At 38.9% G+C, this 8786-nt stretch overlaps 1 pseudogene; it reads right to left on the reverse strand.

Moving 5' to 3' along the window:
• Positions 1–6744: 6744 nt before the first annotated feature.
• On the reverse strand, positions 6745–8575 carry LOC138158422 (eukaryotic translation initiation factor 3 subunit F pseudogene; annotated as a pseudogene).
• Between the last annotated feature and the right edge of the window lie 211 nt (positions 8576–8786).

Genomic DNA, 8786 nt, shown 5'->3' on the forward strand with positions numbered 1-8786 from the left:
CCTTCCTTTCTTTCTTTTTCCCTTAGGGTAGCACTAATGCACTGAACTCAGGTGATGAACTCAAGATTCTCACCCATTATACTTAAATAAGTAGAAAGTGTCTTATACCATGATAACTGAATGAAAAAATAAACAACAGTATCATAATGAATTTATAAAATACACAATGAGATGGCTAAAATTATATACCATATTATGAAATTTATAAAATTAAATGTAAAAATGAATTTATAAAAAGCATAGTGATTAATACTGGGGATACACAAACAGAAAATACACTGCTTTGAAGGAGGGAGACTACACATAATGGAACTTTCAGTTGCAAATCAGGTCTGATGGTCATGGTCCTTAGGAATCAGTGGAAGAACAGTTGTTAAGCCTTTTGTTTCTGGTCCAAGACAATCTGCCTCAGGATTTTCATAGACTTCTTTTTCCTCTTACCACACCTAAAAGAAAATCAATGTACTCAAGACTCTGCCAATATTTTATTTTCCTTCCTTGTTCTCTTCTTTCCTCATCCCAGTTGAGAGGTGGCCACTATTGCCATACAGTTTTTTTAATTGGGGGAGGGGGAGTTGAGGACCATGTGCTGTTTTAGCTATGATTCTAAGACATCAACTGATTCCCTAGTTTTTAAGGTGGCTACTATCTCAGTGTCTTTCCATTGATGGTCATGTCTCCTCTGCTGTGTTCTCAGTTTTACATGTCTGCAATTAAACCACTCAACTGCCTTCCCTTATAGAACAAATAAAGACCCACTGATTTTACAACTGAATAGTAGCTCTAATTCTGTGAAACATTATTAGCTTCATTGTCATAAGACTCATACACATAACTAGAGAACTAAAACATAATCCCAAATTCACTAGAAGACTTGAATTCTGCAATGCAATGAGTTTTGACTACAATTTAAAAAAAATCTTTGCTTTTAATAGTTTAAAATATTTAAAATTAATGCAAAATATTAACTTTGCTATGCTGTGATATGAGATTGTGAGGATATAAGTACTGGGCACTTAGAACCCCAAAATTATAATTATGAATTTTCTGTAGCAATAATGACTTCTGGAAATGAAGATTTTACTCACAGGTATTCCTAAACACAAATTACTAGGACTAATATCTCTCAAAAAGAAAAAAAATGAGAAAAGACCCATTCCTTAGAAAATGAATAGGAATTATTAAACTATGAATTGCTAGTAAACTCAAACTTACAAAGCAGCAGCATCATGTATGATAGAGGTATAGACACTAGATTACTCTGAAGGAAAGAGGGGAGGACTGACCTTGAGATCAGTGCCTTATGGAATACAAGCACAAAGTATAGCTACATAGTTGAATCTAGTTGGAAAAGAGAGAAGAAAAGAGTTTGAGGCTTCCATGCTTTCCTTCTGTGCTTTGCCTGTTCAGAAGTGAACAGAAGTAAAACACATTCTGACTGCTTGACAATTGCAAGAATAAAGAAGGCAGCCCTGTGCTGCAGCAACAAAAACTTGAAAGCCACAGAAAAACTTGACCCTAAAATTCTTTCTTAAGATCTTTCATTAAATGCCTAAAAGTGAATCTACATTTTCCTATAAAGGGCTTAGCTTTTATTGAAAAGTCCATTAGAAAGGAGAGCTCTCCGTGGTTCTGAATATCAGTAGAAAGAGGGTAACTGGAAGAAGAAATGTGCCACATTTCAAAAAGAAAAGAGTCAAGACTGACAGAGCCCCAATTGTTGCTGCACTGAGGAAGAGGCAAGAACTAAAAGGAAGTGAATAGCAGAAGGATACAGGTAGCCTGTTGGGAGCCAGGACACTAGTAGAACTGATTTAAGGTTTGCAAAAAGCTATATAAATATTATCTCATTTTATCATCAACCAATCAATATTTATTAAGTGCCCTGAGAGGTTTTTTTACATAACTTTCCTCATATATACATATGGATAAACAGAGACAGGCAAAGTTTAAATGATTTTACCAAGTTAAAAAATAGGTTACTTAGATGGGATTTCAGCTCAGATCTACCTAACTCCAGATCTAGTACACCAGTGGGAATCCAGTTCATTCCAGAAAGCAGTTTATATACAAAGCTCTCTAGCTGACTCTAATAGCTGCTGCTACTGCTGCTGTGGATAGCTAGTTTGGAAAATACTTTATTAATACTAATACATTTAATCCTCAAATGAACTTGATAAGGTAAGTGCTATTAATATCCTCATTTTGCAAATGAGCAAACTGAGGCAGATATCATTTAACAGACTTTCCCAGGATCACACAGTTAGAAATTGTCTTATCCTAGATTTGAACTAAAATCTTTGTGATTAGGGGCGGCTAGGTGGTACATTGAATAGAGCACCAGCCCTGTGGTCAGGAGGACCTGGGTTCAAATCCAGCCTCAGACACTTAACACTTATTAGCTGTGTGACCTCAGGCAAGTCACTTAACCTCAATTACCCTTCCAAAACAAATCTTTGTGATTATAGATCTATTGAGCCATCTAGTTGTCATTCTTGCCCTTTCTTTCCTAGTCTTTTTCCTCATGCCCTTGCAGGTGTTTAAAATAAAATGCACAGGTAACAAATAGGCGAAATAGCTTTAACCTTATGGGAGATTTTTTTTTGTTCGTTTCATATGCGGAAATCTTTTAGCCTCCAAAGAGGACCAGTAACAGATTGGGACACTGAATCTTAAAACAACTTAATGTAAATTGGCCAGGACACAAAGGATTGAGGTTATTTGGCTTTTGTTTTCATGTGACATGCTTTCTCAGTTGTTCTTACAATTACTGATGCAATTATCCTTGGAGTGAACAATAAGTATATTTCTCAGTAGATCCATATGGGCCATGCAGCAGGGCCAAGAGGCCTGAGGCTTCAGTTTGGGAGACCTGAGTTGGCTTTTGCTTCTGACTTAATGATCTGTGACTCAAGGCATTTCTCCATGTTTGTTCTTCAGCACAAGTACTATATTCATGAAGTTAGTATGCTACTCAGAGGTTTAAAACATTTCTAGGAGGAATGATCTGAAAACAATCAGACCCATAATGAGAGAATATCCATAGGAATTACAAATATGGCATGTGTGTGTGTGTGTGTGTGTGTGTGGTTAGTTAGAAGTCAAATGCTGCAAAGAGTATGCTGATTTAGTTATCAGTTTGAGATGGCAACGGGATATCTCTAATGTTGAAGGGTGAGAGGTAACCTTCAGAAGGCTTGATGAACATTATCTGAACTGTCAATCATCAAGCTTTACATATGGGAAGAAGGTGAAACAAGATATAGCCTGTGTATTTGAACTATCCCACAGCCAGCCTGAGTTTGGGTTAGGGGGAAAGTCACAGGTCAGGTCTCATTTCTTCATTAAAGGAATAGTGTCCAGGAATTAAGAAGTGGGTAATGGCCACCACCCTAGTTCAGGTACTGATCACCTCTCACTTTAAACTCCTCCTTATATCATTGCATCCTCTACACAGATACCAAAGTGATTTCTTTAAATAGGCCTGACCATGTAAATTTCCCTTCTCAGTGAATCCCATTTTTTTTCTTTCCTACAATATGAAATATAAATTACTTTCTTTGGATTTAAAACATCATACTACATGTACCTTCCTACTCTTTAATCTCCTTATAATTTAAAAGCATATATATATATATACAGATATGCACACATGTATGTGTATATATGTAGAACATCAAATAGGCTAGTGTATGTATATGTATGTGTATTGTGTATGTGTGTGTATGTGATACATACACTGGTTTATTTGATATACCTCATGCAAAATGCTTAATTTTTGATGATGATGATAAACTAATAATAAAAGCAACTAAAAGGCTTAGTGGATAGAGTGCTGGCCCTGGCGTCAGGAAAGCTGAGTTCAAATCTGGTCTCAGGCAATTACTAGCTGTGTGAGTGGGCAATTAACTCTAGTATCTTTGCCAAGAAAACCCCATGGACATTATGGTCCACAGGATCACAAAGAGTTGGCTATGACTGAACCATAATAATAATAACATATTTATTTATGGTTTATCGTTTTAGGTTTGCAAAGAGTTTCAGAAATATCTCATTTGATCCTCACAACAATTCTGGAAACTAGGGGTTATTTTTTTCAAGTTTTAGAGAAGAGGAAACTGAGGCAAATAAAAGTTAAAAGTCTGCGCTGGGTATAAGGCTGGATTTGAACTCAGGTCTTCTGACCACAGTTTCATTACTCACTCAATTGTGTGATCTAGCTACTTGTACTCTAATGTTGGAATGTTCTTGCTCCCAAACTCCCGATGTTAAAGTAGATTACTTTTTAAAGACTCAACTTAAGTGGTCTATCCTTCAGAGGGACTTTCAGGTCTTCCCAGTTACTAATGACATCCCTTTACATTAATTTCTCTTTAATCAGTATTTTATCACATGTCCTGATTTATATGTGTTGTTTCCCCCCTTAGTGGGGGTGGTCAGGGAGTGATTTTGACTTTTCTTTGCATCCTGAATACTTAACACAGTGCTTTGTACATAGTAAGCACTTAATTATGTCTGTTGGTTGATTGAAAGTAAAACTGTACTCTTGTCTGATCAGACTACATTTCAGATAGTAAATGCAGTTATGGCTACCAGTATTAGAAAAATGTTACTAAGCTGGGGAGCATAAAGAGGAGAGCAATTAAAGTAGCAAAGGTAACATTATAAAAATTAGGAATGTTTTGCCTAGAGAAGGGTTGGGGCCTGGGGAATAAGAGAGCTGTCGTCAAGCATATACCGAGCTGTCCCAAGGAAGAGAGATTAGACTTGTTCTGTTTGGACACAATGGGTAGAAATTACAAGGAGAAAACTTTGACTTGATATCAGGAAAAACTGCCTAACAGTTAAAACTAACCTAAAAAGTAGAAGATGGCTGCCAGAAGAAGCATTTCTACATTGGCTGTATTCATTGGGGGGGGGGGGTATGCTATGGAAAAGTGTTGTTGTTTTTTTAATCTGGGTTTAATTTGATGGTCAATGTGGCCCCTTCCAACTTTGAGATTCCATGAGACTGAGATTTCTGATGAGTGTGCAATTGAGCATGGAGGTTACAAGACCCAGTATTGGAAAAAGACAAAAGGTGGAGAAGAAGCCATGGGATTCTTATGGAAGTGGAGGTCACAGTGAAACCATCAATCATTTTAAACAAAGCATGCCCAAGTACAAATTAGATAAATGCCTAGCCCAGACAAATAGAAACCAAAGCCTATTGATTCTTCCGTTTTCCCAAGCATTAGCCAGAGCCTTCATTGGTCATCAGACCCTTTGCCTGATTACAGCAGTAAAAGGCATCATTGGTGAGTCTTCCAGCAGGTTAGAGGCCCTTCATAATAAAGATATACACTCATCCTATTCCACAGTTTGGAAGCATTGACCTTTTTACCTGTTTATGCTATTAAATGAACATTAAATGGGCCACATAAATGACTGTGACTTCTTCTCCCCAAAAATATCTGGTATCATTTTGTATTATGGTTATATATGAATATATCACACTTCCCTACAAGATTATGAGTTCCATGTGGACAAGGACTATATATACTTTAATATGCATATCTCAATCAAACATAGGGAAATGAACTACATGTATTCAGTGATTATTTTCTTTTTTGAAGTTGCAGGTCTGTAAAGCTCTCAACTGTTACAACTAGAGATTCTGAACAAAACAACCTACAACTGTAACTGTTAGTAAGTAATATCTCCTGCTGCAAAACAGAAATTGTTTCCAATTCAACCTTTTATTTCCAGATTCATTTTCAATTGTCACTTGAGAGGAATTAAAAGGTAGATACGTGTAGATACAGCACTGAGGGTTAGCCAGGACTTGGAATGAATAAAAACGTGAACTGAGATTTTAGCTTTGACAGTTACAGGTTGTGTCAATCAACAAGTATTTTTTTTTTAAGGGTGAACTTTGTGCTAGACACTGTGCTGATTGCTAGGCAGACAAAGAAAGTAAAAACCATGGCCCATATTCTGAAGGAACTCACAGTAGAACAGGGCAGGCAAAATCCAAACAACTGCATACATTGAAGATATAAAAAATGTAAATGGAAGTCTCAGAAGGAAAGCACTATTACTGATGGGGACCAGGGAATGCCTCCTGCAGAAGGTGGGATGAGGGTTTCCTCATCTATGAAATGATGAGGTGGTTAATGAGTAATAATGATGAAAAGAATAATGCTGATGATAACTTACAGGAGCACTTATGAAGTGTACACAGCTTTGCAAAGCAGTAGTAAAGGTTGACGCAAGTCTCAGAAGATTCCAAGGAAGATAAAAGTCAGAGGTAAAGAGCAAGTGCGTTCCAAATAAGGGGGAAAGGGAATGCAAATGCGTATATATGTTTGGAAGATGGAAAGGCATAGGTATAAGTAAAAGCAAGGAAGGCAGTTACTTTTCCCTTGTGCCTTGGTTTACTCATCTATAAAATGAAGTAATTAGCCTGATACAAATAATTAATGGTTATCATGATGATGACATGATAATGATGATGACAATAATGAGTTATAGAAATACTCCTTGAACAGACACCGCTTCCCAAAGCAAAAGAACTGGTCGACAATAGCTTCATGACAATGGAATTGTCGATATAACCAATATTGGTTTACTTCAAAATCAAGCATATAAAATGGCTAAGATCTAAGAGTAGAATGCAACAGATTTCATATGTGATGTCCATATGATCATAATCAATAATATGATTATGATGAAGCACTGAATATATAATAAGATCTTGTGGAATTCTTTTTTTTTTTGAAGTAGGGATGTCCAAGTCTATATTATACAGGAAGATCTCCAAGAGGCAAATGGGGGACAAATCTTCAGCTAACACAATGCAAAGAACACTTACAACTTGTTCAGCCCTTGGGTGATTCATTCAATCTCCCTGAGCCTCATCTTCCTTTGTAAAATAAGGCTCAGTAGATGACTTCTGAGGTAGTCACTCCCACCTCTAGACTCATAGACCCATGTCCCCAGAACCGCAATGAAATCAAAGTCTAACCCTCCTCACTAGCCCTAAAGGAAGGGCAGAATGTGGTCATAAGGCAAGGGCACAGCAAACAGGAGTGACAATGCTACCAGTGGCAGGAGGAGAATCAGAAGCAGAAAAGATTGCTAGGATTCTCTTGCCCAATATCTGATGTTACATATCTTTTCTATGATACAAATGAGGAAATGTTTTAACAACAGGCTTACAAGGAATAGAAGTAGTTAACCTCATATGTCAACTCAGTTATCAACTAAGCTGGCCTGGCTGAACATTAAAGACAGTGAGGGCTGCGGTGGAATGGGTTAGAAGAGACTTGACTTCCCCAGCTGGTGGAGATTAGGATTTTGAAGAGCTTCCCACTGTCCAAAAAAATCCTTCCTTGCCTAACACCTCCAAAAGGACTAATTTCTTGATTTCAAGACAGTCTCCAAGTTAGTATCCTCCTCTGCCAAGGGAAAGGTCACAATCAATCCCTTACCCAGAGGGAAAAGGGATGTCTGTGTTTTATTTGGAGTTATAAACAGCTCATCTCCAGAAACAGGCAACTTAAAGGTGATGATTGAAGAAGAATCCGCTTTTCTTCTGCTCTATCCTATAGGTCGGATCAAAGGAGGACCCACATCAGGTGGAGTTGCTGGCTGTAGCTGCTGCTCATTAGGTTTCCTCACAGGCTCACAAATTTCTCGTTGAGAGCAATCTGTGACTGGGTTAGGTTGGCAAGGTAAGTCACCATCAACAAGTCATTCATATTGCTGTTCAGCATGGTCCTGAAGTCCTCAGGGGCAATCTTGGGAACTTGGTTAACCAGGCCCATCAGGAAGCAGCCCACGGTGTTGTCAGCTGACACTTTCCGAACAGCACATCCTCAGCATACTGCAACACTGTACTTAGAGCATCCTGGATCCAGGTTGATACACCACTAACTTGCTGCAGATCAATTGAAAGGCCAATCACACGGTTGGGGCTGAAACATGTCTTCATGATCAGGTCAATTCCAATTCACTCAGTATCATAGGAGACATATTTTACTGTCAGTGGAGTGAACATCACCCCCATTGTTTTTCCAGGAACACCCATGGAAGCACTGACGTAGGCTTTGATGCTCATCTGCCCATTCTGGAGGCTGGTGTCCACAGTGAGGTGAATGGGGTTATGTGCCTCCCAGCTGTAGTACTCACGAATCAGTACTGAGTGTTCTGTGATGGCATGGCCTGTGTCATACCAGCCCAGAATAAGTTCACTTGGAGAGACTTTCTTGTGTAATTCATACATATTCTTAGCAAATTCCATGTCCACAGCAACCTCATCCTCAGACTCATTATGTGGCACTGAAAAGCAGTTGGTGACTTCTACTGAGTGTTTGTCAGTTGTTCCCAGCAGGGTGCTGATGATGCAGCCCGCGCCCTCCTTGCGACGCTTGTAACTGTCCACGATGGAGGCGAGGATGACGGGGTGCAGCCGGACCACACGGCCGCCAGGGAATGGCCCGGGATCCCAGGCCCGAGGGAGGCCGGCCAGGGTTGGGGTCCAGGCCGGAGTCGAAGTCGGGGAGGAACCCGAGGCTGCCATAGCAGCCACCATGTTGCCGAAGCGCGAAAGCTGGAATTCTTTACAGAAACAAAGACATGTGTGACAGTAATTTTGGACCAGGTCATAGTCAGCAGAAATTCCATAAAGGATATTCTAAGAGAATTGGACTTAGTGATTGAAGCAGATTGGGCAAGGACATGGTAGGAATTATGGGATACATAACTGCCTGCCACATAGTAGGCACTTATTAACCACTTGTTAG

The sequence above is a fragment of the Petaurus breviceps genome, unplaced genomic scaffold (genome assembly GCF_028583685.1).
Source record: "Petaurus breviceps papuanus isolate PSGF00001 unplaced genomic scaffold, PetGlider_PUasm1.0 174, whole genome shotgun sequence".
Classification (NCBI taxonomy): Eukaryota; Metazoa; Chordata; class Mammalia; order Diprotodontia; family Petauridae; genus Petaurus; species Petaurus breviceps.